We start from the raw sequence: 19,778 nt of genomic DNA on the forward strand, positions 1-19,778 counted from the left end.
ATTTTAAATGTTGTAGTTGTCTACTATTTAAATTAGTCCTGTGATTTAAACCTTTTGCAGATATATTGTTTATGATGAATTCCCAAATAACCCCTACATTTTAGTAGCATATCACTATATATTTTCCCATGTAGCAGTGCTGGGAGGTCAGTTAAGTTGGAAAGACTGAACCCCCTGACAAGATCATTCAGGTACACAAAGTTGTCCATCACCTATCTATTCAGCCCCAGGACTTCATTCACATCTCTACCAATTGACATAAATAAATTCCCATGCCAGGATTTTATCAGCCAGTCTAGAATGTCACATATCACTACTTTTCTTTTCCATTGGCAAACAGAGGGTCATATGCTGTAAGTGGTGCCAGATAATTGAGCCCAGCTCTGTGCTCCCAAGAAAGGCACAATGGATTTTGATAGACACAATTTTATGCCAAGTAAAAAAGAGTAAACAAGAGTAAACAAGAGTAACTTCATTTTCATACATAGTCAAGATATGGTTGATGGAGGAGGATTACCACAGGAACTCTATAAATAGGTTAGTCACGTATAAGATACAATAAAGAACACTGAACAGCAATTAACATACTATATTCTGAAATATTAAATGACGGGGTAATTATTCATACTAAATAAGAAATGAATCATCATATAGGATTCACATCTGAAGTTTGGAATAACTTCAGATCTAAATTTAAATGATAGTATACAAATATGCTGATTAATAGTTTTCCAATTTTCAATAAAATAAGGGGTCTTTTAGTCAGAAAGATGCCATAAATACACTTTGATAGTGATAAACTATCTTTTTAATCAGATATATAAAGTTGTGATATAGATCAGTTATCCCAGTACCTCCCCACCACACTCCTGTGTGGTAGTGACATCCTAGATTCTGTCTTAGAAAGCAGGACCTGACTCAGATGCTTAATAAATACTCCCTGAAATATTTCACTTGGAAATAGACCTATTTTTTCATAGTGCAAAATGACAAGGGAAGGAATTCCATTAAAAGTCACCCCAAATGCACCAACTCTTACAGACTTGGGAAGATAGCTGAAGTCAGCAATATCTGACAGAACCCGGGAGTCCTGCAGCACACATGCGTTTCTCTTTGAGCCACCAGAGGGCACTGTGTGGCTGTTTATAACAATGACATTTTCCCACATCCAGAGTTTTACAAGTTGGACTTCAAGTCATGTTTTATAATCTTATAGTATTGCATTAAGAAACATTGTTTTAATTTTATTTTCCTAGTTGATTTAAATCTAAAGAAAATCTCCTACAATAAATAAATAGAGGATAAGCCACTGATAGAAAAATATTCCTTCTGTTCACTGGAGTTTGGCACTTGCCATCAGCCTCTACATGGATTAAATCATGGTCCACTGCAGCTGCTGACCTGCAACACCCCCTGAATGGTGCTCAGGTTGGAGATCAGGAGTGAGGTATTCTGTGCTCTGGGAAAACTGCCAAACAGGTCTATAGATATAATTGGTATTTTTAGGAGAAGATTTATGAGCTCAATCCTTGAATCTCCTCCTGTCTAGAAAAACACTAAAATCCTTCCTGGTGATGTCTGCTCCTCATGACCAGTAGTAACCTTCATGAGACCAGTAGCAAATTTTGTGAAATAGTATGAACCCTCCTCGATCACATATACACAAGGTTATTTCCCCTGCCTCTTTGGAGCTTTATTTCAGAGCTATCTGAATGATAGCCCAGCCAGTTAAAAGCAAAAGCAAATGATGTCCCAGTCATCAGTGCCTTCAGCCACCTCCAAGGGTGAGCAGGTGAACCATGAGGGATCTCAATAAGGAAACAAAGAATACCTGCCATCCAGCAGCCATCAGACTGCAGCCACTCCTAACACTTTCCCTGTGAAATCACAAGATTCTGGCTTCAGATAACTAAAGTGCATGTCAAAAGAATGATTTCAGGGAGCCCAGACTTTTGCATCTTCTCACAGAAAAGTATTCAATTCCTTGATATATCTGGTTTTCTGTTATTAATAGTTTTTGTTCCTATTCCATACTCTTGGTTGCAAAAATTCCTACATATACTAACTCCCTCCTCACCTCCTCTACGCAGTTTTCTCAGGACTACTTGAGACACCTGCTTCCTGCCAGGCTTAAGTTCTCAGTTTGCCCCAAATAAAACAATTCTACACTTTTAGATTGTGGATTATATTTGTTTGAAGCAACAACCAGACTCTCTCAGGAGGTTGGAGGGAGTGGGCTCTCCATCCAGCAGCCCTCACAGTCAGGCAGAGGAGCTCTGGGACGCCCTCCCAGCACACACTGAAGCCTGCAGGGTCTCTGAACCAAAAAGGAGACTGGCTCATGGGCTCACACTCAGTGGGTCTGCTGCTGCTTTTGCCACACACTTCCAAGCAGGGGTTTGCTTGGATCAATTCTTATATCTTGAATGCATTATAAAATCACCATTAGGAAGTTCCCATTGTGTCTCAGTGATAACAACCCAACTAGTGTCCATGAATATGCAGCTGGATCCCTGGACTAGCTCAGTGGGTTAAAGGATTCAGCATTGTCCTGAGCTGTGGTGTAGGTCAGAGATGCCCCTCACATTTGGCTTCCTGTAGCTCTGGTTCCCATTCAACCCCTAGCCAGGGAATTTTCATATGCTGCAAGTGTGGTCCTAAAAGTGGTAGGGGAAGTGAGGAAGAAAGAAAGAAAAAGAAAGAAAGGAAGGAAGGAAGGAAGGAAGGAAGGAAGGAAGGAAGGAAGAAAGAAAGAAAGGAAGGAAGGAAGGAAGGAAGGAAGGAAGGAAGGAAGGAAGGAAGAAAGAAAGAAAGAAAGAAAGAAAGAAAGAAACAAAGAAAGAAACAAAGAAAGAAAGAAAGAAACAAAGAAAGAAAGAAAGAAAGAGAAAAAAAGGAAGGAAGGAAGGAAGGAAGGAAGGAAGGAAGGAAGGAAGGAAGAAAGAAAGAAAGAAAGAAAGGAAGGAAGGAAGGAAGGAAGGAAGGAAGGAAGGAAGGAATAAAAGCACCATTAGGTATTGATGGGTTATTTTAGGAGAAGATTGGTCTTCAGGCACTACTGAGCCTGAAGACCAGCCTGTGGTGGCTATGAGCACCCCACACCCACCAGCTCCCTTGCATCCTGGAGCCACCTACTGTCACAGGGTCACTGTTTCCTGTGTCCCCAACAAGGGGCTTTCCTTTCACATTTCCCCTTGGGGCCTCAAGAAGCAGGGGAGGCAGGCAGTGCTTTGGAGTCTTCTGTGACTGTTGGGGGATCCTCAATTGTGGGTTGGTTAGCTCCCACAAGGAGCACCCCACTTGTCCCTACCCAAGGCTGGCAGTGCCAGGTGGCACTGTTCACAAGAGTTTGGCTTGGGCAGGGAGCCAGCATGGAGCCTCAGGCTGGATAGTGAGGCCAGCCCCTCCACTGCCTTCTGGGCTCTGATTTCTCTCTCTAGACAGTGCTGGTGGAAGTTTGGCTTCAGGCCACTGGGTAACTGGTGCACCTTGCCAGGGACTCACAGAGAAGCCTCTCAGGACCAAGGGGTGGCAGACCTGGTGAGGGGTGGTGGCCTGGCTGGCCCCCCACCCACATATCTGAATGCTGCTCTTCTTCTTTGCTGTTAGGAGCCTGCAGGCTCAGCCTGGAAGGTGGTGCAAGGCCCAGGGCAGCTCAGGCAGATGCGGACCTGGCTTGGTGACTCAAAGATGTGGGTGAGGCTGGAGTGCTTGCTGGCAGTAGGGGTCGGTGGTGGCAGATGCAGCAGCCATAGGCTGGTGGACAGGATGTCTGTTAGACAGATCTAGAAACTCCCAGAGGCTCTCTGACCAGCTGGTGGGCCTTCCCCTCTTCCACACCATTCACTGGACCCTCCCTGGCCCATGTCCCTGCTACCAGTCCTCTCTGAACTGACTGCCGACCACCTCTCTGAGAGAACAGAGTGAGGGCAGGGAGAAGATTTGCAGGTGGCCATGGTGGGTGCTGCCTGAGCTTGAGGACACTGGGGGACCTTGTGCTGTGGAAGGGGTGGAATGGTGGCAATAGAGGGACAGCCTATCCCTGGGGGTCCTTATGCCCTTAGGCTGCAGCAACTGCACTGTGTGAAACACACAGCAGATATGGCTATGCCCAGTGCCTCTGTTTCTTGGCTTCATCAGCCCAAGGTCTTGTCAAATGGCTTTTGGTGGGCTCCACCACAGTATATGTACCCACCTACCTAGTGGTCTCCAATGGGATGGGCCAGGAACTCTTCTTCCACTCCATGCCCAGCTCCTTCCCCAAAGCCACAGAGGCCATTGCTTAAGAAAACATGTGTATGGTTGATGTCAAAGAATGTTTTACCTATGTTCTCCTCTAGGAGTTTAAGGGATCATGCCTTATATTTCAGTTTTTAAGCCATTTTGAGTTTATTTTTGTGCATGGTGTGAGGCATTGATTTACTTGCAGCTGTCCAGTTTTCCCAGCACCACATGCTGAGGAGACTTTCTCTTTCCCATTTTATATTCTTGCCTCCTTTGTCAAAAATTAATTGACCTAGGTGTCTGGATTTATTTCTGGTTCTCTATTCTGTTCCATTGGTCTGTGTGTCTGTTTTGGTACCAGTACTACACTGGCTTGATTATCGTGAATACTGCCTGAAGTCTGGGAGAGTTATGCCCTGCTTGGTTTTTGTTCCTCAGGATTTCTTTGGCAATTCTGGGTCTTTTGTGGTTCTATCTAAATTTTTGGATTGTTTGTTCTAGTTCTGTGAAAAATGTCATGAGTAACTTGGTAAGGATTGAATCAAATCTGTAGATTGCTTTGGGTAGTAGGGCTTTTTAAACAATATTCATACTTCCAATCCAGGAGCATAGGATATATTTCCATTTCTTCAAATCCTCTTTAATTTCCTTGATTAATGTTTTATAGATCTCTCAACATGTAAGTCTTTCCTCTCCTTGGACAGGTTTACTGCTAGGTATTTTGGGGTGTATGACTTTAAAAGTTAACCTATTTGGATACCTTTTATATTTAATTTGCTTGTTTGATTACTGTGGCTAGGACCTCCCATACTATATTGAATAAAAGTTATGAGATTGGGCATCTGTGTCTTGTTAACAGATGTTAGTGGGAAGGCATTCAGATTTTGTATGCTGAGAAGTTATCATACCAGGGATGTTCTACCATATAACCCAGCAATCCCATCCTTGGGCATGTATCTGGACAAAAAGTTCCTTGAAAAAGACACATGAACCTATATGTTCATTGCTACACTATTCACAATAGCCAAGACATGGAAACAACCTAAATATCCATCAACAGATGAATGGATTAAGAAAATGTGGTATAAATATGAAATGGAATACTATTCAACCAAAAAAGAACAAAATACCACAACTTTTAGCCACATGGCTGGAAATAGAGACTCTCATACTAAGTGAAGTATGTCAGAAAGAGAAAGAAAAATACCATGTGATATGAGTTATATCTGGAATATGATATATGGCACATATGAACCTTTCCATAGGAAAGAACATCATGGATTTGGAAAACATACTTCTGGTTGCCAAGGGAAAGAGGGAAGTAGTGGGATGGACTGGGAATCTGGGGTTAATAGGTGCAAACTATTGCCTTTGAAATGGATAAGCAATGAGATCCTGCTCTACAGCACTGGGAACTGTATCTTGTCACTTCTGATGGAGCATGATGGAGACTAATATGAGAAAAAGAAGGTATATATGTATATGTGACCCAGTAGAAAATTGCTATACAGTAGAAAATTGACAGAACACTGTAAACCAACTGTAATAGAAAAAATATAAATCATTAAAAAAACAAAAGGGCATTTAGGTCAAAACCACAAAACCAGTGACTATTTGAAGGCCATTTTTTTAACCTACAGCAACTTCATATGGATCAACATGGTATATTTGCAAAATATTTGAAGTCTCCATTCCTTTGTAATACTTATCTATAATAAAAAATATACATTTAGCTTCCCCTTCCTGACACATAGCTCCTAAAACAAATGGAATTTCCTAAGTGATAAGAGCATAAAGGTGACAATGGATTGTCTTTTATTCTATGTGTGAGTTTCTGTTTAGAAGGTGATTTTGGTAAGACATTTGGGATTTTGGCCAGGTATCAGGGAATCATCCACACACTGTTGGAGGGTGGAGGAGGAGGGGACAATCTTGTGGGATAAGCCTGTAACCATTAGGGCTGAGCTAACACCAGTTAGTTTCAGAGTTAAGTCAGATCACAGAATGCCTGGCTGGTAGTCTGCCAAGAACTGGAGAATTGCTCAGTGTGAAAAAAACACATGGTCTGGATTACAGAACAGTTCAGTGGGTGATGGATAAAGGAATCAGACTTTTCCTTTAGTTGGTATAGTTTTTCCTTTATCCCTTGTGAAGTGCTTGCCCTGAAATATAACAGCATATTCTTATTTTTAGAATGTCTTATAACAAAGAATAAGAAATACAACTTTAAGTTGAATAAAAATTTGTGATGAGCCTGAGGAAAAATTATAAATGCATTTAAGTAACTGTTTATATGAGAAATTTCACAGCTATAAAATACATTTGGTAAAGGATTTGCATGTTATGGGGTTTTTTTCTTTGTTTTTGTTTATTGGCTGCACCCTCGGTATATGGGAATTCCCAGGTCATGGAACAAATCCACACCATGGCTATGACAATGCCAGATCCTTAATCTGCTGCACCACCAGCAAACTCCTGCATGTATATTTTTTTAGGTTTTTTGTAATAACATTCTTTCATATTTTTATTTCCTACAGTTAATGAAATATTTTCTAAACAGAAACCTATTTTAACAGAAAAGCAAAACTTGTTCTTTTTCACCATATTTTCTAATATGACAAATAATACTTTTCAAAACTTTTGCTATTCTGTGAACATTACTTTCACAGCTCATTTTTTAGAAACTCATACCTATTGACTTGCTTTTATAAGTTGCTGTTGGTAGCTGGTGGCTGTTCTTTTTATTATAGGAACATTTGAGTACAGCTGATCCTTAAACTATGTGGGCCATTTACACAGATTTTTTAAACCCTATGCCATAAGTATGACACAATCCATGGAGGAGCCAAGGATAGAGACAACCGTCAGTGGATTTTCAACTGTGCATGAATTTGTGCCCCTAATGCCCACAACTTTTCAAAGTCAATGGTATAGACAAAAGATCAGTAGCGTAATGAACCCCACACCTGACACTCAGCTTCAACAATCAGCCCTAGGATGGCCTGACTGCATCAACACTCTGGTGCCTTCTTCCCATCTCCACCTCACATTATCCTGAGCAGAGTGTAAACAGACTGGCTTAACTGTAAACATTTCAGAGGTATATATATTTTTTTAATCTAGGCTCTTCCCCTGTTTTATCCTTTCCTGCAAAATACAATTCTACTCCACATTCCATTAGCTATGCCTAGCCAAGGAGCTTCATCTACCCTACAACTGAGGTTTACTTCTGGTCTTAGAACAACCAAGTTCTTTTCAGCCTAAATAAAGTCCCTTTGTGTTTGCTGTCCCTCTATATGGAAAATGTTGCCAAAAATGTACTATAATTAATAAACTCACAGTTACTACAATTAATAAATTCATTTTTTGGAGATCCCATTTTGGCTCAGTGGGTTAAGGACCCAACTAGTATTCATGAGGATGTGGGTTTTATCCCTCACCTCACTCAGTGGGTTAAGGATCTGGCATTTCCATAAGCTGCAGCATAGGTCATGGATGTGGCTCAGATCTGGCATTGCCATGGTTGTGTTATAGCCTGTAGCTGCAGCTCTGGTTCTACCCACTAGCCTGAGAACTTCCATATGCCACAGATGTGGCCCTAAAAAGCAAAAGAAAAAGTAAAAATTTATTTTTTTGTTTGACCTTCCCCTTCTTTTCATGTTTCAATTAAGAAAGCTAACAGTGTCTGGTGCAATGTAGCAGCACCAGAAATATCAAACCAAAAAATGAATAAATCCATTGAATATCTTACTGAAAATTTACCTAACTCTTGATAGTCATATAGCCCATTAAATTCCAAGCAAGGCACAATCAGAAAGTGCTGGCAGTTACCCATGAGTCCCACAGAATTGGGTGTGCCATTATCATTCTTACTTGATTGCACATGTGGAGCAAATGAAACAGCAAGGATATTTTTACATTCCCAAGTGTTTTATCCAGCTTACACTGATGGAACTTTTCCCACCTTGCACTAAATGTGTTTGTCGCCCATGCTGTTAGGTATGAGGACATATCTACCTGATCTTCTATAGGCATGACTAGAATGCCTCCAACTTTTAGTAATATTTTCATGTAGTTTTCATGGCCTTTCTGAACTCCAGCTCCACGATAAATTCAACCATACTCATGACTGTGGCACTATCTAGAGTCAATAACCAACCACAAATGCAGGCTCACAAATCTCAAATCTTTCTGGAAAAAACAAAAAAAAATAGTTAATTCATTTTAACAAAAGATTAGATCTAAATAATTTACATAATCCAGTTCTTTGGACTAATGAAGTTGCCAAAATTAATTATAAGGGTAAAACATCATTATAAAATCTAATTTAACTATCTTATTTATGGAGTTTAACATCAATCAGATACACTGTTTTATTATCAAGATGTAGTGTACATTTTGTGAAAACATTAATGTATTTTTGGCTACACTGAAACCTTACTTAAGGCTAAAAAATGAATATAGTGAAAAACCATCACAACACAAATCTTGTGATACCCCAAAAATGACCTTTGATGAGGATGAATCACAAGGGTCAAACAGAAGAGAAAAGACCTCACACTTGATGGCCATTTCCAAAAGAGGCAGAAGGCTTGTGGCCACAGGAAGGGCTCACACAGTCTCTGGCTCTGTTGGGCATCTTGCTGCAGTTAAGAGCAGAAAGTCTTGTCAGGAAGATGCTACTGCCCTGACCATATTCTCTTGCAATGACTGAGATTATGGAGATTTTCCTAATAAAATCTGGCAGAGCTATGGTACATCATTGGAACAGAGAGTAGAATGAAGTGCATTTGGCCCTTATAATCTCCCTCTGCAATAGAAGAATAAAGATGGTTTCAAAGCAAAGGCATTTTTATCCAGGCTGCCTGTTCCTGGTTATAGTGTTGATTCATGATCTAGACTCATGCTTTTACAAATTATCATATTTAGAATTCTACTTTATTACTTTAATTCTGACAGAGCTGAAAAGTCCCTAATATACATAATTAAAAGCCCAATGTGGTAAAAAAAAATGGTAATCTTTTTAAATTAATTCATGGAATGCCTTTTCACTTTTAAGCTGTTTGAAGTTAATATAATTATATAAAAAATCTAGCTATCATTTTAAGATGAAATAATTTACATGAAAAGGTTAGGCATGAAATGAAGTATGACTCTGAGTCATAATCATTCTATTTTGTAAAATGTTATCCTATCCTTTGGTAATTAGTAGATTTATTACATGTTTCCACTAAAGTTCACTAAAATACATTCACATTATGGCCACTGATATTTAAAGAGTTTAACGGAATGATATCCTGTCCTCAACTTCCTGTTCCCTTGATGGAGGGGTTTGGGGGTGAGGAATGGTGTAGAGCCTGCCCTTCCTCTCCACACACTACAGGAGGCCATGTCCCTCCCCTCTGTGCATCCTGCTGTGACTACCCCTTGGGACTCACACTTTCTGAGTCTCCCCCAAAACTGCCATGCGCCCTGCTGTTCAGAATGGATTCATGCCCCTGAGAGGTCCATATGAGAACCATTTTGTTGCTGCTATCACACTGTCCTTCCAGACTCACTTCACGATTCTGCTTCCCACTCCATCCCACCACAACACACTGTGCTGCAGCTACAGGTTGAATTACTGCCTTCTAATTGTTTAGAGGTACTATCACAAACCTCATACCCATGTTATGTGCTTCTCCTTTGATGGAAATACCCCTCCCTCCCTTTGGATAAATGCTGAGCATCCCTTCAAATATCAGCTATGAATGAAATCTTACACAACTCTTTAGCAGGATCTCATTCTTCTACTTGCAAAATACACACAAAAATGTAAACTTACCTACGTAATGGACACTTTTAAATTTCTCTTTTATACTCAAGATTAGCACAACCTGAAATTATCTAAAATGCCACCAAAATGTAATTCATTGGCTTTTAAATTATTAGATATTTGGACCACATGGTTTAATCATCCTATCAAACTCAGAGTGAGCATACTTTAAAAGAAGAAAAAACTACCATTTTCATCTAAAATTTTCCTTCTTTCATTTTAAATAATTTTATTTTATAATAATTTAAGCTGGTCTCATAATTTTCAGAATAAATGTACACATATAATTTAAGTTAAAAGAATTTGAATTCTTAAACCTCTTTTATCAAATCTGTTAAATCAACTTAAATATGCTTATAGTTTAAAAGGTTCCTACCAGTTAAAAATATATGATTGCTTACAGAACTATTACCTAGGAAAACACCATTACATGCAAACAACATACAATTAAAACCACTTCTCATATTGGTGATATTTTTATACATTCTCACCCCAGCAAAATGAATTAGAAAGAATTTAGAGCCTGATTCTAAAATCAATCATGTGACCCTGGTCAAGTGACCTTATACAAGTGATTAGCACAATTCACTCCAAATACTATTTATGGAGCACAAGTTGTATATAAAGACAAAAGGAAAAAGGAAACACTTCTGTCTACATATAGTTGCATAGACATACATCAACAATCTCACTCATTAAAGATTAATTTACAACTATGATAAATGCTGTAAAGAAAGGTATATGACTAAATAAGACTAAGTATCCAAGGAAACTATAGGCCTTGGGAGCCAGAGAAGTCCTCCTGGAGAGGTGCTAAGCTGATCTGAAAGGTGAGTCAGGACAATCAGAGCCTTGCTACCCAGGATGGTAGCCACAAGCTGCAGGTGGATATGAGCCCTAAAAATGTGGCAGGTCCAAACTGAGATGTGATGAAAGGACAAAATTCACACAAGATCTCAAAGATTTAGTATAAAAATGTAAAATATCTCAGTATTTCTTTTAAGTGTATGTGTGTGTGTATGTGTGTATTTCAATAGCTACATAAATTGAAATACTAAACAACTACCCTTCTACATTATCTTCTAAAAATACAAGCTTAAAATCCTTTCTTTAATATCATCTTTACGTTGGAACCCTCTCCTGGCTTTCCTGCTATCTCTTTGAATACTTCTGAATTTTAATTTTATGTCCATCTCCTATTATAGTCCTCAAAAAAATAACTAAGTGGAAAACATAAGAAACAATTGTTTCATAAATTTTCCACCTTCCAACTTTTAATGTGAACCTAAATTTGACAAATTAAATATGCTAATGACAAAAAAATCTCAGGACTGGAAAGGAAATTGCCCAGAAAATTAAAGAAAAACTGTGCATATGGCACTCTCTATATCAATATAATTGTTCTTATTTTACTAAATTAAATACTATAAATAGGTGTAGGTTCATGTTACAAAGTAGAATATTTTTCCCAAAGTGCCAAAAAAAGCAAAACAAACTGTTAAAAAAAAACTTGCCTTTAATGAATAAACAAACTGTCATCTAATTGAAAAATGCTTTCGGGAGGTTTTTTTCAAATCTTTAATAAGCCACCCTTATACTAAGAAATAAAGCATTTCAATGAAGATCTGAACAAGTATGCTGCTTCCACATACCAAGTATTACAAAGAATCATAGAGAAAAATCAGACTTCTAAGTTTATAAATCATTCCTATTAATACTATTTCTAACAAATACTTATGGGATTTTACACTTTCATTTAAACAAATCAAATTAATTCCCTTTACCAGAATACTCAGATTTGAAAGTTTAATTGAAATTGAGATAACGTTCCAAAGGACTGGACTATTTCTAGGTATAAAACAGTAACACATCAGGACATAATCAGGGAGAAAAGTGTAAGATTTTCAAATATGGGTACTAAAATATCTGGAACATAATGGAGAACTCATATATCAAACACATTATTTAAAAATTGTAACACTAACAATTTTATAGTTATAAAAATGTGTCCACCAGAGACTGAATTCCACTGGGGACTATTTATTATACTGATAGCTATGGCTTCACATTTTCCACTAATGATGCATGAATCCTTCATGTTATTAAAAAAAAATCTCTCAAACTGCCTGTACTTATATCACTATTTTAAAAATATACAAGTGGGTTGTGGATTTTCTTTCCTAACAAAGGATTCAGAGAAGGGCTTTAATATTTCTGACTTAGACAGAGTTGAGTATCTTACTTAGACCTTTTGTACTGAAAGTATAGTTTGTTTTTATAATAGCATTTCATGCAAATAAATTCATACCAATTCTGCTGATAATATTTTTTTTCAAAATGTCTGTGTTAAAATTTTTCAAGCAAATGTTTATGAATATGCTCAAACATGTATGAAGACTGATTTGAGACTTGGACGGTAACTACCATGTGATCAGAGTAAATTACAACTGCTACTAATTTTTCCAGTGTAAAGAAGAAAATGAAAAAATATTTTCTTCCTTCAGCTTCAACTGCATTCTAAAATCTGCACATTTCCAAAGTTCCACAAATCTCTGTAATAAAAAGATATATTTTATACCACACAGGAAGGCTCCTGAACACTGATCACCCATATGGGCCTCTACCCTGATCTCCAAACATACCACAATGCCCTGCCTGGGCTCTCCACCATTCAATAATTGGTGTAGAATATGCTCTTCCCATTCGTGTGCTTTGTGTTCACATCTACCACTCTCCTCACACTGAAATCCTTTTTTTTTTTTTTTTTTTTTGGTTCACCCATAGTTTATAGAAGTTCATGGCCCAGTGACTGACCCACACCACAGCAGTGACCCAAGTCATAGAAGTGACAACCCCAGATCTTAACCCACTGGAGCACAAGGGAACTCTGATGTCCTGTATTAACTTGTCTCCAATATTCTAACAGGTGAGTATTTTTGAAAAACAAAGCAGAACAAAGAAAACAAATAAGTGAAAGACAAATTAGAAATTAATAATCTAAAACTGAGTCATTAATTTATTCCAACAGGATTTGAGGCAAGTTCTAAATAGAAATTAATAATAAGTATTTCTTTTTTTGCTTTTTTTTCAAAGGCCACACCCACCGCATGTGGAATTTCCCAGGATAGGGATCAAATCTGAGCTACAGCTGCCAGCCTACTTCACAGCCACAGCAATGCAGGATCTATATCACAGCTCACCAAGTCATGGCAACCTCAGATCCCTGGCTTACTGAGCAAGGCCGGGGATCAAACCTCATGGATGCTAGTCAGATTTATTTCCACTGTGTCACAGTGGGAATTCCCAGTATTTTTTTTAATTTCATCATGTCTTGTGAATATTAAAGAGTAATCACATCATAAAGGCTTTGAAATGTAGGAAATATGATTATTAATCAATATCTATCCAACTTATAATTCCCTCCTTAATATTACCATAGCATAAAGTATCCTTAATATAAAAATATTGAGCATTATCCCTTTGAATTTGGAATTTTTTTTCAGTTTTTCCAGGAATACCATTCATGAATGACTTTATCACAATTTCAAAAGAGATATTTGTCTATAAAATTGACAGATATTATATATTAGAACTGTGTTGGGTTAATATAACATCCCTAGACATTTTAATAACCCAGAAAATTTGAAAGGATTGAGTTACAAAGAAAAAGTGTACAAACCCAACAGTTTCTAACCACAAATCCTATTCTAATTCCACTACATGCTTCAAACTCTGATGGACAGTTTCTACTTGTGTTAAATTATTTTATATTTAATTTCCAAAAAAATGTCTTAATGAAATTAATATGTTCTGCAACATGGAGAACATTATTCACCATATCAAGCACCATGGCTGTCAACAGTTTATTTTCTCAAATGATATTTAAACAATATGAGAATCAAAGACCAGATGAAGTGTAAACTACAGAAAGAAGAAAGGGAGAGGATGGGGGACAGGAGGGGGGCAAGAAGGGAGGAAAGGAAGTAGGAAGGAAGTGGGAGAAAGGCCACAAGCTAAGAATTCTTCAGCACATTTTCATACTAAAATATTTACCTGTGAGTTCCCATTGTGGCTCAGTGGTATGGAACCTGACTAGTATCCATGAGGACATGGGTTCTATCCCAGTCTTTGCTCAGTGGGTTAAGGATCCAGCACAGCTATGGCCATGGTGTAGGCCAGTAGCTACAGCTCCAATTCAACCCTTAGCCTGGGAACTTCAACATGCTGCAGGTGGAGCTCTAAAAATAAAAGGTAAATAAATAAATAAATACATAAGTAAATAAATAAATACATAAATAAAACAAAATATTCACCTTAGTGATTAGTAAAATATGGCCTCCAGTTTTTTAAATAAACTAAACTCATGTCTAACCTTGGAGATAAGATTAATACTATAATTTGATCCTATATATGTATCCTTTCATTTTATGCAGAGGAGAACAAAGAAAATTAACATATACTACTCCAAAATTAGTACTACTCACAGTCCTCTTTTCCAGAAACCCTTCAGGGTGAATAGTAAATAATACCTTGATTCTTTTATTCTTTTAATTGAGGCTTTTTCCTGCAATTGAATTCTTTACCAAGGGACACAGTTTTATTTTAACTAATGAACTTAGGGCTCCAAATTCCCTTGGATAGGAACGAAGACACTGAGTTATATGTGAAATTGGATTTTTTAGTATTTTTTTAATCAGAAAATTATTAGTCCAATGATTTTTTTAAATACCTTAAAATGTAAGATTCCTTTTCAAGATAGTGTTTCTTTGGAAATAATACATTTCATTGATGGTCATGTGCAAAACATTTTTTATTTATTTTTTGACAATTATTTAGGACCTTTATTAACAGTGCTTTCAGTTTATTGACTTTTTTGAAAAAAATCAAGCTATAAATTTTATTACAAATTAAAAATGACGTTCTTAAAAATCTCAACATAACCAGATATGAAACAATTTGAAAACTTTTAAAGGTGTCTTTAGAAAAACTAGACCTTTAAAAAAAAAAAAACAGCAAACACACATACACAAACACTTTTGCCATTACCAAAAAGAGACATCTTTAGGTAAAAATAATAAAAACCCCATGCTGCATAGATAATGCATATAGTTCTAGTTATCTGGTCAACAGGCAAAAAACAAGCACTTCATTTCTATGGCTCCAATCTTTTGTTCATTTCTTATTGCCGAAATTTCATACTCATTTCTTCTTACTTGGTGGCTAAACTGGAAGATGGTAGAGACAGTAAGATGGCATTTACTCAGCTCCACCCTGCTCAGGCTTGAGAGAAGATGAATATTCAGCTGGTGGTTCCTCTGCTTTTGTCTCTTTGACATCTTGTGGTTTAGGGTTTCTGGGCATCTGTGCCTGTAATTGAAGTTGCAGTGGTATGGATGTTGAAATGGCTGCTGACCCTGGGTCTCATCTCCTTAATGTTCCTTATCTTCTTTTTTTAATTATTATTTCCCCAATACAATTTTTTTCTACTCTACAGCATGGTGATCCAGTTACACATATGTGTACACATTCTATTTTCTCACATTATCACGTCCCATCATAAGTGACTAGACATAGTTCCCAGTGCTACACAGCAGGATCTATTGCTAATACATTCCAAAGGCAGTAGTGTGCATCTGTTAACCCCAAGCTCCCAATCCACTCCACTCCCTCCCCCTCCCCTTGGCAACCACAAGTCTATTCTCCAAGTCCACTTATCATCTTCATTGCCATTGTCTCTGTTATCTTTGGTGTGGAGGACCCATGTGGAATCGTGGTCTATAGCTCTGATATATATGCTGTCCCACTCTGTCCCTTGTTCTCCTGCACCGTGGTTGTCAGCACCCTCCATCACTTCTCCCTGCACAGGAGTGTTGGAATACTGTGGTCACTGCCCATCTGTAAGTAAGGTGGGAACTTTTGCCTGTGGTAGGTCTGGTAGAGCCAGTAGGGACAGCACTGTTGGGCCCAGCCTTGAAGAGCACTGTGATCCCCCATTCTTTCCCCCACTCTTACTATTCTGGCAATTCTTCTTGCAGTTGCATGGAGGATGCCTGCAATATGGATAGTGTCTATAATGGTTATGGTTTTCTGCATATTTGCTGCCTTGCACTGGAACTCCACCAGGGCCTGTACATTTGCTGCCTCTACACACCCTTTTCTCCTTCAACAACATCAAACTCCACAGTCTCCCCATCTCCTACACTGCCAGGGTACCTCCTGGGGTTATTCTTTATGGAAATCTTGTGTACAAATACATCTTCCTTGGTGTCTTTCCTGTTGATGAAACCATATATGTTTCTTACATTGAACCTTTGTTGAGATGAATTCTTGTTCCTGACAGCAGACATCACTGATGTGAAGCCTCCCAGGCCCAGCTGCCTCTCCCTGAGGGTGGGGGTGTCCTGGGGTGGGAAGGGAGTGGCAGACAGCTGCTGAATATCAGCTGACCATACCTGCTGTGATGGTGACTGGAGCTTGCTGCAGCAGCTGCAGCTCCTCCATGGTGTGATGGTAACTAGGCCAGCAGCAGCAGTGGGGCTACTCAGTGCTCTCTGGGGCCTGCTCTCCTCTCCCACTACCGATGGAACTCAAAACTTATTTTTAAAATAGCCAATTACTGCCTTCTCCAGTAAGTTTTAATGTATTAGATTTTTTTCAAAACTACCTCAATAATGTGAATAACTTTTGTTATGTTCTAACAATGCATTTCAAATTCTTGTAATCATTTATCTCACTCATTTTCTGACAGAAAAATGTAGATGTCTGAAATAGAGTTTAACTTATTAAGTTTAATATATTATTCTGTTAATATACTGTAAATATTTGGACTTTCTGAACTTTGACATTAAAGATGTAATTTGCTAAAAATATCTAAAATGTAAATCACACTTCTGATGAAAAAGTGCATGTGTACCCTCACAGACTGGAATGAAATTATTTCTTTCATTTACACAGATTTTGTATATGTTTTTCTTTTGACTTTCAGCTTTAAAATATTTGAATTTGAGTTGCCAATAACTTTCTAAATTGTTTTTTTTCCTTCAAAACAAATAGTGCCCTATAAGTACTTGTTTTTTGTCTTATGGGAATTAGTCCTCTTCCATATCACTAGGTAATTGAACCAACTCATTATAATTGGCATTCAAATATTTTGGAAATGAACCAAAAAAACATTTCTGTCCATAGCATGCCTTTATAGTGACATCTTACTCTATATTCTCTCATTTTGTCTTTCTTGTGCTTTGTTTATTTGTTTTTGCAGACTCTGATAATCAAATGTCTTTAGTTACATATTCTATAGTGCTTTTGATTAGTGCATAGACTATGATTTGCAGGTATTCTCTTGACATTTACAATTTAGACACACCCCTGACCTTTCTACTCATTCCTAATCTGTTACTTATACATAAAATTCTCTTGTGATGAAATTCAGAATGGACCGTAAGTGGAAGAATGTATAAAATCTGAGTGTTTGTGGAAATAAGTGTCACTACTGAGATTTCAGGGAATTGTGAATTATAAGTGAAGCATGGTAGATGATTAGAGGGACAAATTAAATGTTTGTAGACAAAAAAAGCAGAAGTGTAGCTCATTTTCTAAATATGTAAAATTTCAAACATATACAAATGTAGACAGAGAAATATGGTTAAATCCCTTGAGACATAGTAAAAGCATATAACCAACTTTATTTCACTAATATTATCATCATGTCAACCTTACAGGATTAATATTGAGTTAATTTTTGTATAAAATTTGAGGTTTATATAGAGGTTGAGTTCTTCACATTTTTTTTTGGTTTGTTTTGCATGTAAAATTTTTCAACAGCACTTTTGAGACTATAGTTTCTCAGCTGAATGGTTTTGAAATTTCATCGAAAAATATTTATGTTTGTGTGGGGCAATTTTTAAACTGTCTTAAATTCCATTGGTATAGTGGCTACCCCTCCACCAACACTATATTGTTTTCATTATTCTAGACCATAAAATATGCAATATGTACATATATGTATATATGTGTGTTCTGTTATAAAATTCAATGTAAAACTATAACAAGCCAATTGAGGCAGATGCATTAGTGGCCCAGACCCTTCAGGAATTAAGTTTTGCATCTCACACCAAACACATAGCCATGACCACCTGAAGATCTTTCTGGGGGCAATGGGAATAAGGATTAGATGGTTAGAAGGAGAGAGTTATCAATTATAGTTATTGCTAATAAAAACTTGAAGAAATAAGGACTGTAATCTATCATTGTTGAGTATTTCTTCTTCATTTGATTATGAATATATCAAAGTATCAAGAACCAGAAAGAACATTACCCCATTACTTTGTATCTCTTTTGGCAAAATGATAACAATTCTTTCGCTGCATTTTGAATGCTGATATCATGTTAAGTGGATTTATGTCTTTGTTGTTGCTCTTATTTGGAGATCAGTCAGCTAAGGAGATGAGTATGGTTATCAAGTTGACAAAGGATGGACTCTGACAGCTAGTTTTATGTCAATATGTCCAGGCTATGGTGCCCAGCTATCAAACAATAATCTAGGAAGTGTTTTGAGATATTCTGTATAAGTGATTAACACCTAAAATCAATAAGTTTTTTTTTTAGGTTTTCTGGGGCCACACTTGGGGCATATGGAGATTCCCAGGTTCAGGTATAATCAGAGCTACAGCTGCCAGTCTATACCACAGCCACATCAACACCAGATCCAAGCCATGTCTATGATCTACACCACAGATCACAGCAATGCTGGATCCTTACTCCAGTGAGTGAGACCAGAGATTGAACCTCAACGTTACAGTTCCTAGTCAGACTCATCCACTGCACAAGGATGGGAACTCTTCAATAAGTTTTAAGTAAAGGAGATCACCCTGTATAATGTAGGCCTCAACCAATCATTTGGAAGCTCTTATAATCAAAACTGAGGTTTCCCTGAGCAAAAAATTCTGCCTAAAGGCAGCTTTTTCCTGAGAGTTTCAAAATCAACAGTGAGAGAAGAAACAACCTAATTAGCAAATGGACCAAACACTTAAATAGATTTTTTTACTTAAAGGGATAAAAAGAGGTCAAATAATTGCATAAAAGATGCTCACCACAATTAGCCATTATTAAAATGCAAATTAAAACCACAATAAGGATATTCTACAAATATATATTTAGTGGCTAGAATTAAAATAAAATAAATCACAAAGTGATATAATTAAAAATTGGTACATAAAGAGATAAGTCTTTATTAGTGATAGTTTTCAAAGCATGGACATAATATTTCTAATATAGGTTGCTCCATGTCTCTACCCATTCTTTATACAAGTATAAATCTATTCCTGCTTCCTATGGTTAAATCTAATATTCTTCCCCATTGTATTTTGTGTGTGTCTATGTGTGTTTGTTTGTAGGAGACATTGCAGAAAAATTATTCTATCACTGCATACTCACTAAGCTGAGAAGAGCCACAATTAACCTGAGGACACCTCTGGCTGGGAACTCAACAAATGTTCTATTTGGAATTTTAAGCTGTGACAAGTAAGGAGAGTTGAGGATAGACATAGGTCTTGTCTGGTCACTTCGCAGTACTCCAAGAAATATTCCTAACCTCTCTTCAAGCTTGGTGTGATCTTGTAATTAAAGTTGAGGTGAGGGACTGAAACCCTACATGCTGTTTTTAGTTTGTACAACTAAAAAAGAAGTGAATACTTCCCTTATCCATGGCCCCCTTTCCAAAGTCTGGGAGGTTATGAGG

At 37.5% G+C, this 19,778-nt stretch overlaps 1 pseudogene; it reads right to left on the reverse strand.

The window, feature by feature from the left end:
• The window catches only part of LOC146398990 (Y-box-binding protein 1 pseudogene), a 31,971-nt pseudogene extending 15,585 nt beyond the window's left edge, over positions 1-16,386 (reverse strand).
• Positions 16,387-19,778: the final 3,392 nt, after the last annotated feature.

The sequence above is a fragment of the Sus scrofa genome, chromosome 10, assembly GCF_054392235.1.
Source record: "Sus scrofa isolate SSC_HxYL_T2T_F1_AM1 chromosome 10, Sscrofa_HxYL_maternal_Yorkshire_Landrace_v2.0, whole genome shotgun sequence".
Lineage (NCBI taxonomy): Eukaryota > Metazoa > Chordata > Mammalia > Artiodactyla > Suidae > Sus > Sus scrofa.